Source organism: Ursus americanus, chromosome 8 (assembly GCF_024610735.1).
Source record: "Ursus americanus isolate L20-20 chromosome 8, mUrsAme1.1.p, whole genome shotgun sequence".
Classification (NCBI taxonomy): Eukaryota; Metazoa; Chordata; class Mammalia; order Carnivora; family Ursidae; genus Ursus; species Ursus americanus.
The window spans coordinates 44674647-44697537 of NC_142134.1; the positions used below are offsets into that span (position 1 = coordinate 44674647).

General features: G+C 41.9%; 1 protein-coding gene across 4 annotated transcripts in view; it reads left to right on the top strand.

Annotated features, from left to right (window-relative positions):
* The first annotated feature begins 2117 nt into the window (after positions 1-2117).
* FRYL (FRY like transcription coactivator) overlaps positions 2118-22891 on the top strand; it is a 249123-nt gene continuing 228349 nt past the window's right edge. For all 4 annotated transcript variants that reach the window (XM_087864148.1, XM_087864149.1, XM_087864146.1 and 1 more), the window contains exon 1: positions 2118-2332. The gene's annotated coding sequence lies outside the window, so the exon portion shown is untranslated. The remainder of the gene's footprint in view (positions 2333-22891) is intronic.

Below are 22891 nucleotides of genomic sequence, written 5' to 3' on the forward strand. Positions count from 1 at the left end.
TTTTAAAGAATGACTTGCATATTGGAAGGTCTAGGTTTGCAGATTTTCTAAAAATTTCCTCTATGTGAATACTACTATTAGTAGTAGTAGGAGGAGCCTGGGTGTATGAGCTAAAAAGTGATAAACAATCCTATTGTGGGCAAGTGTGAAATAGAGAAAAAATAATACAAATTATGTTTGTAAGGTGGTGATCTCAGCATGGTTGGTTAAGTGTAGGGAAGAGAATTTAGAGATTACTGCAGACTGCTTTCTGGAGTTACTGAGCCCAATGTGCTAGTGTAACAGAACAATCTGGACATCATGGAACAGGTGTTTTACAAAGAACCTGAAAACATCACCTGGACCTTGAACAAAACCTGTAGTTGTGTACACATCTGAAATAGATGTCTTTATTTCCAGAAGACCATACTAGATATTAGAATATAGAATATTCTTATTTTGTTTATATTCTAATATAGAATATCAGAACCCAGAAGCAGTCTCAAAGCTTGACAGTTGTAAATCAGAAGAAAACGGGTTATTACTTTACCTTGACAATAGCAAAAAAAAGTTAACCAAAAAAACAAAATGGAATAGGCTGAAAATGGGGGTTTAGTTATAGACACTTAACAGGAGTTTTATATAAGCATCTCTGAAGGCCATATAAATATAACCCAGGTATTTCCTTGTCTCTTGCCCTCCAGTAGAAACACCTGAGTGACCTACAGCCTTTCCCTTTGCTCACCCTTCGATATTAATGGGTATGTCCGTAAGATTTTTGAGCTGAACTCACGGAAGAGTCCTTTGAGCTACCGATGTTTATTTCCCCGTTTCTGGTAAGAAACTCCCTTCTAGGGTACCGCTGAGAGCTGCCACTTTCTAGGCACCACTGGGTTCCACTGAGCTACCTACCACTGCAAATGCACTAAATATCCTGAGGTCGGAAGGCTCTCGAAGTTGATGGGCAAACAGGGCCAGGACACTTAACCGTCTCCCCCTAACAGTTTTAGATGGGTACCAAAGCACTAGCTGTACCCAACCGTAGTAGTAACAACTCTTTCGGTTCTTACAGCTCTGGTGGGAAACCGGGGAAATCATAACCTACCAGACTGTCCAAGAATTTCTTTTCTCTTTGGGGAGGTTTTGCTGCAGGGTCAAGCTTCCGGTGCCAGACTCCCTCTTCCCCTCCAGGAATAGCCTTCTGGTGCCCGTCTGGGCTCAACCTGGGCTCCCCCTGCTACAGTTCTAGCGAAGGGGACAGATGTCTTCAACTTTTGAGGTTGGCACGAGAGGCACCATCTACTCAGTCTTTTCAGAAGAATAACCTAGCTTTCGTGACGAACGCCCAGACAACACAAGAGGACTGAATTAAGCGGAACTTTTTAATGGAAATGATTTAAATGGTTTCTTAAATGAACGAATGTGAGACGACACCTCCAGGTTTGCAGATACCTTTACTAAAGCTCTTCGGGGTAGCGAGATGCCAATGGAATCGACGGTGAGGGTAGAATGGGCAGTGAGTGAAAACGTGAGCGAATCTCAAGAGGAGTGAGTACCAGAATTTCAGGTATTCTCACTCACTCTCACCAGTCCATTCACTACACAGCATGCTGAGGTTCCGCAGGATCCCAGGTTCGCATATATTACTCAACCGGAGAAGATTTTGAAATTTTCTCTTCTCCCTTCCCCTCTTTCCCCAATACAGGCTTTGAGTTTGTCCACGACCCCTACCACCATTTAAAGGGAAAGGCGCTCAGGAGGAGGAAAAGTAGGGAGGACTTTGCGGCTGTATTTCTCAAACCCGTAAAGCGAGAGCGAGAATGGGTAAGGGGCGTGCAGACTACTCCTTCCTTGCCCAATCAGGTGCACAGGAAGATGTCCTTTTACCAATAAAAATAAAGTTCGCTTTCCGGAGGCGGGAGGGCGAGCCTTGACTGCCAGTTCTCCAAAGCAACGATGGAGTAGAGGACAGAGAGTGATTAGATGAAGGACCAACCCGGGGAAAGGGGCGGAGTGGGGGTGGGGGCCACCGTGAGCGGCGGCCGGATCGGCCAGTGGAGTGCGAGGATTGCTGTTCCTGTTGTAGTGTTTCTCGCCAATCAGGAAGGCGAGGGAGTAGGCGGGGCGGGGAAGGGGTGGGAAGAGCTCGCAGCACCGCCGGGCGTCCGTCGGGCTCAGGGGGAGAGAGAGAAATCCGGTTAAAATCAGAGTCGGAGGTTTAACCACACATCGGTTCCGATCGGATTATTCCTTAAAGGGGACGCGCCATTGTCAAGAGAACGGAGCCCGGGGCCCGAGGGCGGGGACCGGCGGCGCCCGAGGAGCGAGGCAGCTGCACTTGGACTGGGGACGGGTAGGTGTTGCCTGGGGAAAGACGCTTCATTTCACTTTCTCTTCCAGCCCCAGGGGCAGGCGCCGGGATGCCCGCCGACCGGTGGCCACAGCCCTGGCAGGAGACGAGGTCGCCGGCCCTCGCTCGGCTGCCCTTCCTGATGGGAGCCGAGGGGGAGGCGGGCCAGGATGGCTGGCAGGCTGCGCCGCCCGGGCAAAGACTCCTAACGGACGGTAAACGGCGGCGCAGCCCCCGCCTCAACCGAAAACCCGCCGGAGCGGCAGCGGGTCCTCGGGGAGCGCCGCGCGCCCCTCTCCCCCGCGCGCCCAGCTCCCCTCGCGCGCGCCGCTGGCTCGCGCGCCCCCTGCCCCTCGCGCGCTCGCCTCCCCTCGCGCGCCCCCTGCCCCTCGCGCGCCCCGTTTCCCTCGCGCGCCCGGCGCCCCTTCGCGCGCGCGGCTCCCCTCGCGCGCGCCGCCTCCTCTCCGACTCGCGGGAGCCGCCCCGCCGGGAGGAAGGCGGCGGCGGGCAGGCGGAGGGAGGCCGGTGGCCACGGCTTCGCCGTCCCGGTCGTGGAGGGAGGGCTGGGAGCAAACTTGGCGCGGCAGCTGGCCGCCCCGGGCGGGAAGAGGCGCTGGGGGACCCTTGGAGCGTGCTGAGTCGCCGGCCCGGCCCAGCATTGTCCCTCTTTCCTCTGCTCTCGTTTCTCCGCCCACTCTTCGCGGTCGCACCCCCAGATTCCGAGCCTGCCGGAGCCGGAGTCGGCCCCACGGACGCCGCAGCACCGGCTCGCTGGCCGCCGGGGCCTGATGAGTGCCTTTGCTGACCTCGGTCTCCGCACCGGCGCGGGCTGACTGGGCGCTGAGCTCTTCTTGCAACTTTTCTTTGCGTATTGATGGAAGTTGTGGCTTCCGGGCAGCAGGTTCTTTGGGCAGAGACTCTTTCCGTCCTTTCTGGAGAGGAGGATTTCTAGGGCGGTCTGGTTCTTGATTGCTGTCGATCGTTCCTCCCATCCCAGTTTCATTCCTCGGCACTTAAAATTGCTTCTCTCATGGATTTGCAGTGACACCGGATCATTAACCTCTTTCAGGCCAAGATAATACGGGGGGGGGGGGGAAGGAGGGAGCTATGTTGACGAGGAGCAAGAACTCTACATAGAGCTGAATTTGCCTTAACCTTTGAACTGCGGAAAGTTACCTCGACTTACTGGCGAAGGTTCTTTTGGAAGGAAAGCGACAACAAAACCAACCTACTAGATCGCTAGGGTCTGTAGGATTACTTTTTTTTTTTTTTCCAGAAATAGTTTTGTACTGTTCTGCCTAGTAGATATCTACCGTACAGTTAATTTCTAGTACTGAACTCACAGGCATTATAATTAGTAACAACTTTTACTATTGATAAAACATTTTTTTTCTCATTCTGAGCATTATTGCTATGCTATACCTGTCAATACTTGCTAAAGAAATCATTTGGAAACAGCACAGCCCTTGTTAGAGACCTTATTTAGAAAAGGAATGTTTTCATAAGCATTCAATTTTGACAGTTTCTTCTTGAGCAATACTTCGTAGAGTACTTGCATGTGCAAGTTACAAGCCTATAAACAAAGTAGCAGTGGGTGTGTTATTCTGTAGTCTTTTTGTTGTTATTTTTGTTACTCATTATCAAAAATAGCATTCCATGTTGTCTTTTCTTACATTCTGAGTTTTTTTGTAAAAATACCTTTTTGGAAGAGTGAATGATGTTGGAATGCCTGGTCCAGTGTTTTTTTTTTTAAAGCAATACTAACAACTTCCTGAAGTGTTCCTTGATTAACTCACTGTCTAGTAACTTTCTGAGTGGTGTGGAACGTATCAGTTCACAGGCTCAACAATAACAAGAAAGGAGAAACTAGGGAAACTGAAAGCCAATTTTGGATAATAATGTTTGAGAAGTACTCTATTCTTCCCACAGAATTTAGGAAGTGCACACACACACACAAACATGTTCTTTTGTAGTAATCTTGATGGTATCTGGCATTGTTACACCTATATTCCTCTCTTCCCTCCCCTTTGATCCTCTTCTGTGATAAGGATGTCAGGCCAACTTGCAGGCATAATCTCCCTCTCCATCTCATAATATAGTTAAATAGAAGGTTAAAACAAGTTTCCAAATTTCTTTCTTTCTTTCTTTCTTTCTTTCTTTCTTTCTTTCTTTCTTTCTTTCTTTCTTTCTTTCTTTCTTTCTTTCTTTCTTTTTTTAAGATTTTATTTATTTATTTGAGAGAGAGGGAGAGAGAAGGCCTGAACAGGCGGGGGAGGGAGAGGGAGAGGGAGAGGGAGAGGGAGAAGGAGAAGCAGACTCTCCGCTGAGCAAGGAGCCCAGCATTGAGCTCATCCCAGGACCCTGGGATCATGAACTGAGCGAAAGGCAAATGCTTAACCGACTGAGCCACCCAGGCGCCCCCAAGTTTGCAAATTTCTATCTTTGTTTACTTCGAGCTTAAACAATAGAGGAGAGAATTTCTGAACTTTTAAAAGCACATTCAGAAAGAATTATCTTTGAAATAGCTAGGCCAGGCTTCCTGGAAAACATTTTTCCTTTGTGCTTTTCATATTGTTTTAAACACATTGTCTTATGTATACACATTGCCAAGACATTGCTTGAGTTGTGAACTGTCCCTTGAGATCCTTGGGAACCAGGACTGTCCTTCATTTCTCTGCAAATTCACTGTGTCACAATAAATGTGTTGTCTTAGGACTTTGTGACAAAGAAAGATAATGTTCTATAAAGGCTGCTTGAGAGATTTAATTTTTTTTTTTGAAACAAGCACCCTTTCTGAACAAGTTATACAAAAGCAGAGCAATTAGTTCAATGTCTAGGGGTAGATATTACTAATCTAGATGCTTTTTGTTCTCTTTGCAAAAGTGTGATTTGTTTATAGTATCTGTTTTACAGACATCTTTTGTGGTAGTGATAGCTTATTGTCACAATTATTAGAACTAGATTTAACCTGTCAACAATATCTGTTGAGTATATATTTATTTAAGAAGTATTATGGAAAGATAAAATAGAAATGGATTACAGTTATTGCTCTCAAAGGTAGAACAGTTTATGGGAAGATGCAGAAATATCATCCAGAGGAAAAAGACAGTGTATATCTCAGCACATTAACAAGTGCAAAGTGACAGTGACACAGGATTCATGCCCAAATGGTAAATGAATAGCGGAATAATAGAAGAAATCTAGGTGAGGTGGGAAAGTTTTCATTGCTTTATATAGCAGGTTTTACATTTTAAAAGAAATTTTAAAAGGTAAAGTATGTTTGGGGGTTGGCTGGGTGTATGTTCTCTGCTTGACTATTTTTATCTGTAAAATATTTTTTTGGGGCAGAGCATGTGCTCTGAATTTCAACTGTTGTTACCTCACTAGAGAGATCATCCATCTAACCCAGCTCAAATGTCACCTTGTCCGCAAGCTCTTCTAATCATAAGTGATCCCGCTTTCTTCTTGCTCTTATAAAACCCTTTTTACAGTGCAAACCATGCTCTGACTTACAGTATGGCTATGTTTGTATTTTCTCCATCAGACCGTAGACTTTGCTAAACCATTAGCAAAAGTTGGAGGCACTCCCCCTTCTTTATATACTTTTTTTACTGTTGCCTAAAGTACTTGAGCATTTTTGTTATCCCACCAGGATTCTGAAAAACCATAAGCTGTAAAGAAGTTCAGATTGTTTTACTTGGGGAAAGTGTGTGTGTGTGTGTTTAGAGGTAAACCATTTTTTCCCTTATCACCAAAGCTCTGCGTGCTCATTGTAGGAGCATTTGCACGCCTTTGAGCACAAGGCTACTACTAGTATGTTTGTGTTCAAAACATTTTGAAAACTGGTCAAAATCTATGTCCCTGATCAGTTTACCTGCCTTTACCCTAAAATATTTTTGGAGTACATACTCATAAACTTAATCTCTTCTCATTTCTTGATTCTTTTAATCTCTAGAGAGCATTAAAAACTGCTTGGAGACTGCCAGCAGGCACTCCTCATCGTAGCCCAAGGAGGAATGTGGGAAGACATTGCTTCATGATCAAATCACATACAGAGGTTTTACTCAAACCTTCTGTTGCTCGTTATAAAAAGGGAGCTACAATTTGGGCTGATGAAGTGGGTGATAAGATTCTTTAGTTCTAGGTGCTTCCGTAAGCTAGCCTAGGGGGGGAGAAAGGTTTTCCAGAGGTTCCTAAAGAGAAAACCCAGCTGTAAGCAGCCAGTTGGCTTCATCAGCTGAGAAATCTCCATTCATTTGGCAGATTTTTATTGAGAGCTGCACCTACTTTGCGCACCTTGGCTGGTGTTTCTGAAGGTAAGATTACGTCAGCCTCTAGCGCAAGTTGTGAGCTCCTCCGAGCAGGATCCTTAAATAGGCAGAGTGGGGCATGTGGATTAAAAGTAGTGTAAAAAGTGCTCAACTAGGTGAATTTATTATTCAGTCTTGTTTGCGGTTCTGCATGGCCTCTTCCAAAGTATGCTGGGAAACAAACATGGTCTTCCACCTGAGGTGGGTTGGGGTTCATGGACACTGTTAAATAAATCCGTGAGCTCTAGAATTTTTTTTTTTTTTTTAATTTAAACCCTGTTCTTGTGGGGCAGAATATTTTTGAAATTCTACAAACAAAAATGTGTGTTTCTTCACACGCTACAAGGGTCATCCATTTCAGAGACCACCATTATGAGACCACATCTGTATGCTGCAGGTAATCGGTAGTTTGCTGATAGAGTAGTAACATTCTTTTAAAATGCTATAGTAAATAGATGCCTTTATCAGGATTTTTTTATATTATGAAAATAACCATTTTGAAAAACCACTTACGTAAAAATACTGTGTGAATTATTTTTAACTTTTATGAAATGTGCTGCCGCCCACCTCTCCCCCCATGTCTGTCGCTTGATGTTTGTTATTTGTTGGGAAAGAATTGGATTGTTGATAAAGGGACTTTGTAGGATCGTCAGTAATGAGGTCAGCCAGGTCAGGAAGAATATCTGACAGAGGGGTATACCCTATGGAGTTTGACCATAATGCAGTAATTATGATTTGTCAAATTTTGTGAAGAGTTAAGATTTTAAAATAACAGGGGTGCTTGGCTGGCTTATTTGGCGGAGCATGGGACTCTTGGTCACAGGGTTGTGAGTTTGAGCCTCGCATTGAGTGTGGAGATTGCTTACAAGTAAAATCTTAATGGGCGCCTGGGTGGCCTAGTTGGTTAAGCGCCTGCCCTCGGCTCAGGTCATGATTCCAGGAACCTGGCATCGAGTCCTGAATGGGGCTGCCTGCTGAGAGGGAGATTTCTTCTCCCTCTCCTTCTGCCCTCCCCCCCCTTCATGCTCTCTCTCTCACACACACACTCTCTCTTTCAAATAAATAAAGTCTTAAAAAAAAACAGCTCTGCGGAGATATAATTTACATACCATACAATTCATACAATCAAGGGCACCCAGGTGGCTCAGTGGATTAAGCGGTCTGCTCTTGATTTCAGCTCTCATGACCTGAGGGTCGTGAGATCTAGCCCCATACCTAGCCCCACCTCGGGCTTGTGCTCAGTGGGAGTCTGCTTGTTTCTCTCCCTCCTCCTCTGCCCCTTCTCCTGCTCACAGGTGCACACATGCACTCTCTCTCTCAAATAAAGAAATTAACTGGATCTTAAAAAGAAAAGTGTTCAGTTCAGTGGCTTTTAGTATATTCCAGAGTTGTAAACCATCACCACAATGGGTTTTAGAACTTTTTCATTCGCCTTCTCCACCTCCCTCACCGACCCCAGGTAACCATTGACCTACCTTCCATCCCCATACATTTGTGTATTCCGAACATTTAATATTAATGAAAGATGGCATTTTAATGTGCACTTCTGTATAAACTGGTCCCTTTCAACGTCTGTAAATCTGAGGAGGAGGAAGTTTCCCTCATCTGTGTGTAGCTCCAAGTTTTAGAAGAATTTTAAGAGGCAGTTTATCTACAATCCTTATTCTACCTAAGCCCGGAGAGTAATGGGAAAAGAGATTTTTTTTTCCCCTGTGAAAACCACAGGATTCATTTTGGTGACGGTTTTTTATATTCATTTAATCATTTGGTGACTCTCAAGAAGTAAATAATTTATGTCTCAAAATTTCTGCCTGCTGGACCTAAATACAGTACTTTAAAAGAAGTTGAGAGGCACCTGGGCGGCTCAGTCAGTTAAATGGCCAACTCTTGATTTTTTTTTTTTTTTTAAGATTTTATTTATTTATTTGACAGAGACACAGCCAGCGAGAGAGGAAACACAAGCAGGGGGAGTGGGAGAGGAAGAAGCAGGCTTCCCAGCGGAGCAGGGAGCCCGATGCGGGGCTCGATCCCAGGACCCTGGAATCACGCCGAGCTGAAGGCAGATGCCCAACGACTGAGCCACCCAGGCACCCCCAACTCTTGATTTCAGCTCAGGTCAAGATCTCGGGATCCTGGGATTGAGCCCTGCATAAGGCTCCATGCTTATTGGGGAGTCTGCTTGGATTCTCTCTCTCCCTCTCTCTCTGCCTTTCCCCCCCGCTCACAGTCTCTCAAATAAATAAATCTTTAAAAAAAAAAAATTAAAAAGTTGAAAATACATAGCAAGTTCTTTTTTTTTTTTTTTAAGATTTTATTTTTAAGTAATCTCTATACCCAGTGTGGGGCTTAAACTCATAACCCTGAGATTAAGAAGTACATGCTCTGCTGATTGAGCCAGCCAGGTGCCCCCTTAGTAAGTTCTGATCATTGCTGAGTGTAATGGGATGCTTTACCTTATTGGTTCAAAATGTTTTACTCCTGTTATGACACTCACCATTTATTTGATCAAAACTAGTGTTGCCTAGGTTCATGGCAATGAACTTTTATTGCTACCACATAGTGGTGGTGACCTTGTAGGCGCTTAATAAATGCTAATGATTGCCTGATCACTATGATCATAGATATTTTCATTAGCTCTACTAGTCCTTATTTGTCATCTTGAAATCATAATAATAACTAAATTTACTGAGTGCTTACTAAGTATTGTGATAAGTACTTAAGTGTTACCTTTAAGGTAGAAGGGTGCAACTTATTTTTGAGAATTTTCTGTAATTATCTCCATTGATTATAGTTTTACAGGTTTCTAATCACTTATTTGTCTTTTTAAGAGTTTCTTGAATGAGGGGTGCCTAGGTGGCTCCGTTGGTCAAGTGTCTGCCTTTGGCTCAGGTCCTGATCCCAGAGTCCTAGGATCAAGCCTCGCCTCAGGCTCCCTGCTCAGTGGGGAGCCTGCTTCTCCCTCTCCCTCTGCCTGCTGCTCCCCCTGCTTGTGCTCTCTCTCTCTCTGCCAGATAAATAAATAAGTGAAATAAATAAATGAAAGATTTTTTTGAATGACCATTTTTGGTCGGACCTAAGATACTTTGATGCTGCCGCTTTCTTGATCTTTCCAGGAGATAAGATTTTCACCAACTACATCCGGCTCTTGGGTCACAGCAATTGTGAGATACATCTCCAGTTCAGAGCATCTGTCCTTCAGAGGGATTGAAGTGTTGGGTTTTGTTTGTTTTATTTATTAAAGGGCATCTGGGAATTGATGAGAAAAGGATAATAGTTTGTTCACTCACTGTAATGCAGCCTCAGTTTTTAGTTCATAAAATATTCACGTGTATGCTTTGTGCCTGAATGAATTTCAGCATAATATTTCAACTTCTCAGGATTCCATGTTTTGTTTTGTTCTGTTTTGAGTTTTGGTGTGTCCCTATTTCATGGTAAAATTCAGATGTGATGTAATTTAGTTCAATACTAAAGAATGCTGGAAAGATCATTTAATACAATTTTCAGTCTCTGTTTAAAAATAGAAGATGGATTATACTGTCTATAATACTGGCTAAAAAATATCACTTCAGTGGTTCCTTTCATGTGTCTTGGGCACTGGTGAACGCGTGATGATTTATTTGCAGAAGAGCTCCAGCCATTCGTTTCCTCAGTCAGCAATCTCCAGACCACCATAGTTTGTTCATTTGTTGGCGAAACTATTCCTTTCTAAATCATGTTAGTTTGGGGATTGGTTTACGTTTTACTTGTCTGTTAGCTCTATCTCTCTGCTCTCATTAAACCTGCTTATTGTACTTTTCTTGCCTTCCTAATTTGATATTTTTAGTGTGTCATGAGCAGAACCCCTAACCACACTTGTGGAAATGGTGGATAAAAATGATAGAAGATTCTGAATAAGGAGCCAAAGAAGCATGGGGCTTTAGTGCTAGGACCTTGTTATATTGATTTTTACTGCTTCGAGGACTCTTGCTTCTTTCCTGGTTTTGGACTGTCTTTCAGGTAGGTCATGTTTCTGGATAGCAGGTGGTGTAACAGGGTGGTATATAATTACCTTGTAGATGTTTGGCTTCCCCTGAGTAATAGACCTCTTAAAATTCTGTCTTAATTCAGTCTAACTCAAGTGGATGGCGAATAATTAATTAAGTGGATGGGAAAAAGGAAAAGAATTCTTTCTTCGTTGTCTTGCTATTTCTACTTCTTGAGAGAACCGTCATGATCTCCAAACACGTACACCAGGATACTTGAATGCGCTGGTGTATTGTCTGTCGCAATACAGAGCCTCATATAGTTCCCTGAGCAGAAGTTTAGAGGCCTTCAGCAACAGGGGGGCTGCATGCAAAATAGCCACCTTTGCCTCTTATCTGGATATTCATATTTCAACTGAATCTTCTGGTAATCTGTTTTCTTTGAGATAAAATTGTCTCTGTAGGTGCTGTTTTCTGTGTTTGTGTTAATGATTACTTAGACTATGTCTTGTATTTAATATTCCTGGAAATACTGAAACTTTGGTATACTTTCAGTAAGTACTGGTTAGAGTTTAGTCATACATTTCTTTATGGTTGCTGCACTTTTTCCTGTTGTAGAACTCATGGGGTTACAATGTTTTCAGAGCTGGAATGTCTTGGGAATGATCTAATACAACTCTTAACGTTTTGTGGATGACAATGAGATTGTGATTTGTTTCAACTGTGGATAGAATAGAGTTCTTTTTGATTCTCAGTCTGGTGTCTGTCCTGTTCTTATATATGCTTCCCTAAGTAAAACTTCGAAGGGATAGATAGAATCTCAGACTTCTGTAGTTTCTATAATAGAGGTCTGCACATTTTTTTGGTCACACCCCAGTGGCACCAAGAACTGTGTCTGCAATCTCCATATGTATGTTGTAAACTATATACTGCCTATGCTATAGTAAGAATAAAAAATGAGATAAAGATGAAAAACATTGTAGAACAATTTAGAATATATTCTTTTCATGTTTTTGATTCCACTTAAAATATTAGTAATCTAAAAATATTGAATATCATCCCTTAAAAAAACTTTATTTTGAAATAATTATAGACTCATGGGAAATTGTGAAAATAGCGCAGGGAGTCCTGTGTAACTTTCATTCAGCTACCCCGTGTAATATCTTACATAACATAATGTTAATAACCATGTTTAATCAAGAAACTGGCATTGGTACAATACTGTGAAGTAGCCATATTCAGTTTTCATGGTTTTTAATGCACTCGTTCATGTGTATGTATGTGTAGTTTTGTGCAATTAATAACATTTCATGTCTAGATTCATTTCACCACCACCACAATCAAGATACAGTACTGTTCCATTACTGCCAAGAAACTCCCTCATGCAGCTCAAGGTCCCCTCCACTCCCGACGTCCTTGTTTACTGGCAACCACTGATTTGTTCTATCTCTGTAATTGTGTCATTTTGAGAATGTTACATAAATGGAATCCTACTGTATGTATCTTTTTGAGATTGACTTTTTTCACTGAGCACAATGCCCTAGAGAACATTCAAGTTATCCAGTGTATTAGTAGTTCATTTCTTCTTACTGCTGAATAGTATCCATTGAATGGACGTACCACCGAACACAGTCTGACTGACTATTCACCTGTTGAAGAGCATCCGAGTTGTTTCCAGTTTGGGGCTGTTACGAATAAAGCTGCTGTGAACATCCATGTATAGGTTTTTGTGTGAACATAAGTTTTCCTTTCTCTGGGATAAATGCCCAAGAGTGCAATTGCTGGGTCATATTGTAAGTATATGATTAATTTTATAAGAAACTCTCAGACTGTTTACCAGAGTGGCTATGTGTTCTCACTAGCAATACGCTTGTCAGAATTTGGTATTTTCACTGCTTTTATTTTTTTTTTACGTTAGTCATTCTGAATAGTTGTGTAGTGGTATCTCATTGTGGTTTTAATTTCCCTTTCCCTAATGGGCAAATTGTTTCCCTAATGAGCAAACTGGAATGTTTTTCACTGTTGAGCTTTGAGAGTTCTTTCTATCGTCTAGATATAAACCCTTTGTCAGGTATGTGATTGGCAGAATTTTCTTCCCATCCGTAGCTTGTCTTTTCATCTTCTTAACCGGGTATCTCATAGAGCAAAAAAGTTTGAAATTTTCGTGTAGTGCATTCAGTCATTTTTTTTTCTTTTATGGATTGTGCTTTTAGTGTCACGTCTATGGACTTTTCATCCAGTCCTACATCTCAGAGATTTTTTTTCCCTATGTTTTATTCTAAAAGCTGTATAGTTTTACAGTTTACAAAATAATCACTCACCTTACAGTTTTGATAAAGCACTGGTATTGGTAACAGGCATTTGGCAGGTCTTCCATTTTCTTGTTGCTTGCTTGTATTTTGCTTTATTATGTTTAATCTGCCTTTCTTTGCAAAAACCCTTTCTTATTTATTACAGGTATAGCTAAGTATCCAGTTCGGACAGTTGTAATTTTTTTAAAAATTTTAAACATTTTAATTCCCGTGTAGTGGATATACAGTGTTAATATTCATTTCAAGTGCATAATATAGTGATTCAACACTTCCGTATATTACTCAGTGTTCATCAAGGCAAGTGTATTCTTTAATCCCCATCACCTATTTCACCCCACGCCCCACCCCCGGCAAGCACCAGTTTGTTCTCTATAGTTGAGTCTGTTTTTTGGTTTGTCTCTCTTTTCCTTTGTTCATTTACAAAAATCTTGTAAAACCCATTCGAGAGTGACATCATAATTCTAATGAGATCTGCAGATGTACTTAATTGGGCCTAAGGAAGCTGCAGGATGTTGCAGTTTGCTGGACGTGAGCCAGCCGGTGAGGGCATCACAAACAGCCCCTCCACGGGGTGGACCAGCCGTCTTTCCTTTAGGAGACTCTTACCTACTAGCCTACGGTGTATTCAGTGCCACAGACCAAACTCTTCTGAGTATTTTCAGCAAGAAGAGATTGAATCAGGATCCGAGGTGCTTACAGAGTTGTTAGAGGGCCTGCCAGTTGCTTTAGGGTGGTGATGCACAGGCAACCTGTAAGGGGAGCTCGGAGGGCACCCCTGCCCCTGTGCTGGGACCCAGAGCTTGGGCTGCCTGAGCAGCCGCTGCGCTCCCCTCCAGACGCTGTGGAAACTGCTGGACAACCTGGGAGCTGCGGCTCGGGACTAGGAGGCAGACCAAGAAGCCGCCGTGGCGCTGCCACACTTCTGCCTGTCGTCCAGGAAGCCGGAGAAGGGACACTGCAGTGACGCTGCCGAGGCGGCTGGTACCTCCACGGCTGCGCTTGCCCCCCAAACTGCTTGAAAAGGTGCCTTTCCAGCTGCCTCTAGGTAGACTGGAGGTCAAGTGAGCCAGTGTGTGACTAGCATTCTTCACGTAAGTGCCGCAAGGTTGACACCGCCTGTCGCAGGACCAGAGAGGATGCTGGTGTCGGTTTCATAGAATGAATATTAGTAAAGCTCAGTTTCAGATTGAAGATAACGCATGTGTTTAGTCTTCTAGTATTTTCTTTTCACACCAGTGGCATGATCACCCTGCCTCTGGGTGCATGTACTCCACTTTGAACTTAATACTATTCTGGATCTCTGCGGAGTCGGAACAGAGGAGGTCTCGTATGAGTTTTTTCTCAAATATTTAAATTTATCAATATTTCCCACTTTATAAAACCGTATTTATCCTTGAGACACCTGGCTGGCTCAATCAGTAGAACATGAGACTTGATCTAGGGTGGTGGGTTCAAGCCCTACCTTAGACATAGAGGTTACTTAAACAAAAACAAAACAAAACAAAAACCCCACATCTTTCCTTTTTATAAGTATATACAAGTATAAAACGTTATTGTTTTGGGAAACACTCATTAAATTCAGTCAACATTATTTTTCCTTACTGTTGGGACCTGAGCCTTCTAACACCCATGTTTTCTCAGCTCTCCTTGGAGAATAATGTGCAAGAGGTGGGTTTTTTCTTAGAACTGTGCTTCGGTGCCAGAGGCTCTCCAGCCAGCCGTCATCATTACTTTGGTATCTATTTGTCAAAAATAATTAAAGTTTGGTTTGTTTTATTGCATACTTTAGATTTTTATTCCTGGGTGTAGCAAATTTTGGCACAAAACCAAAAGTGAGACATACAGAAATCCTTGCAAAGACTAGTTTTATATGGCCTGTGATGGCAACAGATTTAAAATGCAATAAAATAATTTGTATGAAAAATTTTGAGTATGCGTTCACGTGCATTTTTCTAGCGAGAGGTCCACAGGTTTATCAGATTTCAAAGCAGTGGCCGTGATCTTGAGAAGATTAAAAATGGCTGCTCTAGAGGTAAAACTTCAATCAAGACATATGCCAACAATTTAACACCAAGGCTTTTGCTGTCAATCACAGACCCTTTCCCTGCTCTCCATCCTGTGTCTGTAGCCTTCTTTGAGGACATATAAAGAAAATTTTTGTTACCCAAATGTTTAGGGGAGAGTGGAGGAATATTATAAGAGTTCATTATTAAATGAGGCAGGATACCTGGAGATCAATCATAATGCCCCAGTAATAATTTCTTTCAAAAAGGATCCATACCTATATGGTTGATGGGATCCTGAAAAATAATGGGTTATATGTGTCAAGACATATTAAAATGTTGATAATCTCTAATCCAGTATATTATGCCTTGGGGAATTTATCTGAATGCTTGAAATAGTTATAAAAATAATTTATATCTTTAAATCGGAGCCTAAAATTATACAATTTAGGAAGGAATCTACAAATCACATAATTTTAGCCTTGTTTCTTAACATGCTATCGTATGACCTCTGCTCATACACCAAAACCTAAATGGAACATATGTAGCACGGTATGCAGAGATTTAAAAACTTTTTAAACAAAATCATGCACAGAGATTTCTAACGATGAAAGGAGAGATGGTTCGATTAAAGTCGGGGGCAAGAAAAGCCTTTTTCCCTTCACCCCAAAACATACACACACACGCACGCATGCACGTACACGCGCGCTCGAGTAAAGAGAGGGTAATGAGTGAGGGCTTTAGAAACAGGCCCGTGGAGGCTGTGTTATCTGAATCCTCATTCCACCGGTTCAGTTCCACAAACATTATTATAATAGTATCTCTTATAAGCCTGGCTGTCTGGGTTGTTATTTAAAGTCTCTCAAAGTGTTATGGGTAGTCTCAGATTCCTCGTGTATAAAATGAGTAAAACATGATTTCCCTCATAGAGTTGTTGTGGGGATTAGATTAAAAGATACAAATGAAGCACACAGCATAGTGCTTGTGGCAGGCAGAATAATGGCGTCCCTCCACATCTTCGTCCCCGGAACCTGTGAGAGTTGTATTACACAACTGAAGGGAATTCAGGTTTCAGGTGGAATTAAGGTTGCTAGTCAGCTAATTTTAAACTAGAGTATCCTGGGTTATTACATTAGGGTGGGCCTAATGTAATCTTTAAAAGAAGCAGGAGGCAGAAGAGTCAGGACCAGAAAGATGGCAGCATGGGAAGGAGCCCAGTGTCGGCTGGTGGCTTTGAAGATAAAAGGGGGCCAGAGCCAAGGAATGTGAGCAGCCTCTATAAACCGGTGAAGGCAAGAGAATGGAATCTCCTTAGAGCTTCCAGAAAGGAACCCAGCTCTGCCCGAGCTTTGGTTTTAGCCCAGTGAGACTTGGGCTATTTTGGACTTCTGACTTCCGGAACTGTAAGATAATGAATTTGTATTATTTTAAGCCTCTAGTTTTGTGATACTTTGTCACTGCGGCAGGTGATTGCACTGCAGGAAACTGATACAGTGCTTTCTTAATAAATATTAGGAGCTAGATAAACATTCTCTTTCTCTCTTAAAACCACCTGCTGATGGGATGCCTGGGTGGCTCAGTCGGTTAAGCAGCTGCCTTCGGCTGAGGTCATGATCCTAGGGTCCCGGGATCGAGCCCCCGTCGGGCTCCCTGCTCAGTGGGGAGCCTGCTTCTCCCTCTCCCTGCCGCTCTGCCTGCTTGTGCGCTCTGTCAAATAAATCTTAAAAAACAAAAAACAAAAAAAACCTGCTGAATTTAATCCTTGTCCACTTCAACATATCCCTGTACCTAGTTTTCCCTTTTCAGAAAGAAAATGTCTTTTATCTTCTTTTCACTTGAACCCCACATTTTCCACATTTTCTGTCCCTTCCTGTATCTTCATTTTTTACTGTCTCTTTGTCTGCTACCTTGAGATACACACAGCTCTTCCGTCTTGGAGAAGCTCCTGCTTGACGCTGCTTTCCCTTTTAGTTACCACACTGCAATCACCCCCCAGAACCACAAGACCTTAAAATGTCTTCAATTTTTATGAGATAATTTCCTGTTTAGTTTTAATTCTGTGTAGTTTTATAACTATTACATGTGATATAAATTCATATAAGAATTTGAGTTCTTACCTTTTCATAAGCATTGTGCTATGTTGGTTGTGATGAGGTTAGAAAAGAAGGAGAAAGCGTCAGTTCTCGGTGGGATTCTGTTGCAGACAGTAAATAAATTCGCAAACAGTTCACAAGCAGTAAATACCTAGCTAGCATCAGGTGTCAGTGAGTGGTAAGGACAATAGTAGGTATCATTAGAGGGCGAAGGCATTAGAAGGGAGAGGCTGTTTTAGAATGGAACTGCCTCTGAAGGCTTTATAAGATTTTATTTATCCACTTGACAGAGAACGTGAGCACAGGCAGGGGGAGCAGCAGGGAGAGGGAAAAACAGGCTCCCCGCTGAGCAGGGAGCCCCCCTCGGGGCTCGGACCCAGGACCCCGGGGATCGTCACCAGAGCCGAATGCAGGCGCTTAACTGGCTGAGCCATCCAGTCGCCCTGGAAGGCTTTGTAGAAGAGATTCTTGAGTGAGGAATATGCTCTTAAAGGAATTGGGGAAATTGGTTTCAATAAAATAATCTATATTAGAAACACAAAACTTCTTAATGAGCAAATTTTAATTTTTTGTGAACATATGTGGAAAATATTTTTTTCTTATTGAATTTTTATGGTTGAGGAGAGACTCCTGTAGAATTTTAAAGATATATAACCCTAAATTACAGTAAATTGACAACACATTTGTCTTGATACTTTCACGTAGAACACATGAGATCTTTATTTCCTCTGTTGCCTTAAGTGATACATATTGCTTTTTTTCATTGTATCATTTGATGTTATAGAAATCTCAAAATACGATTTGAAATATGGTATGACCTAATCTGAGTTCATTGTTTTATGTGCTAAAAACATTGACTGTGATTACATTTCTGAAGGAAAGTGTTACATGGGCTCACTAGAGACAATATGTTAGACTGACCTTACTTTTTAGATAGGATTATTAGACTGTGGGTCAGGAGAATGCAGAGGTTAACAGTATAAATGAATTTCTGCCAGGCATTCCGTAACATTTCTCTCTGTTGACAAGTGGGAGAATGTGGGCTGGAAGACCATAAAATTAGGTGGAAATGTGATTGCTTGAGTAGCAACTCTAAACATTAGTGAGTAGTGAATTGATGACAACTGGAGAAAAATTCCTATCTCTGAAGGTTACTGTGCTTGCTTTTGTAATGTGAATAAAAACACTGATACTGGGGTGCCTGTGTGGCTTAGTTGGTTAAGCTGCTGCCTTCAGCTCAGGTCATGATCCCGGGGTCCTGGGACGGAGCCCCGCATCGGGATCCCTGCTCAGCACAGAGTGTGCTTCTCCCTCTGCCCCTTCCCCTGCTCGTGTACTCTCTCGGTGTTTCTCTCTCAAAAGAATAAATAAAATCTTAAAAAAAAATTAATACTATGCTTTCCAAATTTCTGGATGAAATGAATTTTTTAGGGTTAACTTTTGAAAATATTTCTGACTGAAATGGTGGACGAAGGCTAACATGATAACTTAATGGAACTTGATAGGAAGTCTTATAGATGGGTTGAGAGAACAGCTGCATAATTATAGGGGCAAGAGATGTGGGATACAAACAACTTAGGTATTTTAATTACTGTAGTAAACTCAATATGGGTATATTGACTACAAGGAAGGCTGTATAGACTCATAGTCCGGACTAGCTGGAGGAGGAGGTTCAGAAGAGGAAAGGTGTTAGTCTTACTCTAGTCTGTACTGTCCAGACAACACCTGGAGTATTGTGTTGAGTTCTGGATGTCACCTTTGAAAAAGAACCGGAAAAGAGAAAATCACCCTTGTTGGTGAGGATGTGGAGAAATTGTTACCCTTGTACATTGCTGGTGGAAATGTGGAAGGGTACAGCTGCTGTGGAAAACAGTTTGGTGGTTATTCAGTTAAATCTAGAATTAGGATATGAACCAGATATTCCACTCCTACGTATGTACCCAAAAGAGTTGAAAACAGGTATTCAAACAGTTGTACATGAATATTTATAGTAGTTCTGTACTTACATAGCCGTTCACATTTGCTCAAAGGTAGAAACAACCCAAATGTCCGTCAACTAATGAATGGATAATCAAACCGTGGCATATCCATACAATGGAATATTATTCAGCCCTAACAGTGAAGTACTGATAAATGCTACAGAGCGCATTATGCCAGGCGGAAGTAGCTGGAAACAAGATCCTGTATTATGATTTCACTGATCTGAAATATCCTGGACAGTTAAATCGACACAGATATAAAACAGATTAGTGGTTGCCATAGTCATGGGGAATGAGGAGTGACTCCTTGATGGATGTGGGTTTCTTCTTGGGATGGTGAAAATGTTTTGGAACTAGAGGTGTTAGTTGCAAAACATCGTGAATGTCCTGTGTGGCATTGAGCTGTCCACTTTAAAATGTTACTTATACTATCTTGATTTCCCTTAGAGTGTCAGTATGTAGAAATTAACTGGATAGTATTGAGAACCCAGAAATAAACTCCATGATCAATAGATTTTTTTTTTTTAAAACAAATGTGCCAAGAAAATTCAATAGGGAAAGAATAATCTTTTCAGCAAATTGTGCTGAGACACCCGGAGATTTGAGATTTACATGCAAAAGAAGGAATTTGAACTGCTTCCTTCTCCCGTCATACACACAAATTAACTAAAAATGGATCATAGACCTAAATGTACAGCAGAAATGATAAAATTCTTAGAAGAAAATATGAATAAATCTTAGTGACCTTGGCTAGGGAAAGCCTTCTTAGGACACTGAAAGCACAAGCAACAGAGAATAAAATAGATAAATTGGACTTTGTTAAAATTAAAAACTTTTTGCCTCAGAGGATACCATTAGGAAAGTGAAAAGACAAACCACAAAATCGGAGAAAATATTTGCAGTTTCTGTCTAATAAGGGACTTGTGTCTAAGGTCTATAAAGAACTCTAACAACTCAGTAATAAAAAGATAACCTAACTAAAAATGAATAAATTGGTATATTTTGTGGTATGTGAATTATCTTTTTTCTTTATTTTCTTAATTTTTAAAAAGCTTTTTATTTATTTGAGAGAGAGAGAGCGAGAGCATGAGAGGGAGGAGGGTTAGAGGGAGAAGCAGACTCCTGGATGCGGGACTCGATCCTGGGACTCCAGGATCATGACCTGAGCTGAGCGCGGTCGCTCAGCCAACTGAACCGCCCAGGCACTCTGTATGTGAATTATATCTCAATAAAAATGGTTAAAAATGAGTCAAGTGGAGTATGTTTAGAGGTTTCTAGTCTTAAGGGATTCAAAATTAAAATCCTACTTTTTTCCCACTGCTTCTCCTTTTTGCTTTTCCCCTCCTGCACTCCAGCTTCCAAGTTCTGTCAGCTGTGCCTTTTAAACTGACAAGTTCAAGAACATTTACATTCTGTTCTGTAACCTTAATGAAGTCTTTGGTGCTTTGTTTTTATGTTGGTCTGATGTCTTTTAATTACTGTGCAAATATTCATTGCAGAGCAGAGAAGTAAGTTACGGTGACATTTCCTTCTCTATATGCCAGTTAGCATGACCCCATGCCCATAGAAGGCTGCTGTTACTAGCATCAGAGACAAATAGAGTGTCTTCCTGTAATCCGTCGGCTACTCAGAATCATGTCACATTTTTCCACATTGAACCATGACTGCCTTCCTTCCTTCTTTTTTTTTTCTTTTTTTTTTTTTAATTTTAACTTTTCTTAATCTCTATGCCCAACGAAGACCTCAAATTTATGACCCTGACATCAGGAGTCTTATGCTCTACCAGCTGAGCCACCTGGGTGTCCCAGAACCATGACTTTCTTGAGTAGGTTTTTTTTTCCGCCCCTGGTGTATCACTTTGGTTCTTTTGGCAGCGTTTTGCAGAATATCCAACCACAAGGGACTTAAGCTGATTGTCTTGACCTTTCTTGTTGATTACTGTTGCTCCCAGCATCTTTCTCTCACTTACTGAAAGGTGGGAAGAAGGGCACTGGTTCATCTAGATCTCCCCCATCTATTTAAAAGAAACAAAAAAACTAGTTTTGAAAAGTTAAAAAACTTATAAAATTGTGAAAATAGTTATGTGAACTCTTGCCTAACCCTTACCTCGATTCGTCAATTATAAACATTTTGTTATATTTGCTTTTTCCTTTGTCATATTTGCTTTTTCCTTTGTCTTCGTCTATATATCTATAGTTGTTTTTTGGGGGAATCTTTTAAGTGAAAACTGCAGATATCATGACTCTTTATTCTTAAATGCTTTACTGCGTATCACCTATGAAAAAGGACTCGTGGGATCACGGAAGAAGGATTAAATTCAGGAAGTTTAACATTTGAGTTCATTGGGAAGCAGATGCTGAGGCAGGAGTAGGATTTCACAAAAGTAAAAGAAGGAAGTAAGAGTGGGCAAATGGAGCAGTCCGATTGTGATGACGGCCTGTCTGCGAGCCGTGGAAGCAGGTCTGGAGTCAGGATTGTCCATTAGAAGAGTTCTGTGTTGGCTAGAAATTGCTTGGCCTGTACCTTGCCTTTCTCAGTTATGAGCTTGAGCTGTTCAGAGATTATCGGGACCTCTTCTTGGCGGCTGAAGCCAACTCTGATGAAGCTCACCGCTTAATCATACTCCTCACACCCGCTGCTGGGTCTTTGGATGTGGGTGGTACATTTCCACGTCTACCGTGATACAGTCCTGTTATCTAATACACAGTGTATGTTCAAATTCACCGATTGCCCAGTAATACCCTTTATAGCAAATTTTTTCCCCGTCAGATCTGTTTTCATCTGCGAAAATCTTTCAAGAAGCTCCCCAGGTGATTTTCCTGTGTGTCTCGCTGGCCTGAAATGAATCACTTCTCCATAGTGGGACAGGAGAGATTGCTCAGGCCAGTTGCTGGCAAAGGAGAATGGGATTTCCAGGCTTAGTTTACACCTGTCGTGACTTCATCCCATGGGTCTGGGGGAGAGGCTACCTTTTTTAATCATGTGTTTTTCACCTGATAACTCAAAAAAGAGAAAAAAAAATAGGTTTCTTTAGCAAGGAGGAAGGGAGGAAAACTGGGTAGACAATTAGCAGCATTCTGTGGGAATTTTCTGTTGCATAATTTTTTTTTCTATTGAGAAGAGAAACATGCATTCCTGTCATTAAACCAGCTTCTTAGTAATTCTGTCTTTTGAATGGAATCCACTCCTTTCTTCCTTTCATGGAGTTCACTAATTTTCCGTTTTAATAGGATGATTATTGTCTAGTCCTGCTGCACAGCTGCCATCCTGGGACGTCTTTTTCATTTCACTCTTGGATCATTTCCACTGTTTCTTGTGTTCTCACATCTACTTTATTCTTTTTCATCCTTGCTGCTAGAGAATACCCTCAAGTAATGTCCTTACATGTCTGAAAGTGTCTTTATTCTGCTTTCTGACTTGATGGATGATTTGGATATAAAAATCTAGGTCAAAATTATTTTGCTTTAGAAATTTCTGAGGCACGGCTCTGTCTTCTGCAATTGAGAGTTTCTGATTTCAGTCAGATTCTTCATTTTAGTCCTTTTCCCTCAAATCCTTTAGAATCTTTTCTTGGTGGTTGTGTAATTTCACAAGATTTGCCTAAATGTTTTTTCATGGACCAGAAGATAGGTCACTTCCTCTCATTTATCACTTGGCTCCCTGTCTTATTTTGTAAGGGTCCTTTATTACTAATCTTTCCTTGTGGGAGATTTCACCACTGATGTGGATGGTTCATCCGATACTTTTGACAGACACTGTAATTACTGGTCTCTTTCCTTGCTAATAGAAGCCCAGTTTTGTTTGGGTATTTAGTGCTCACGTGTTTCATGCCTCCCCACCCCCCCCCCCCCGATTCCAAAGGGGGCATTTTGTGAATGTGGCTCAGCCTAAAGCCAGCTGTGT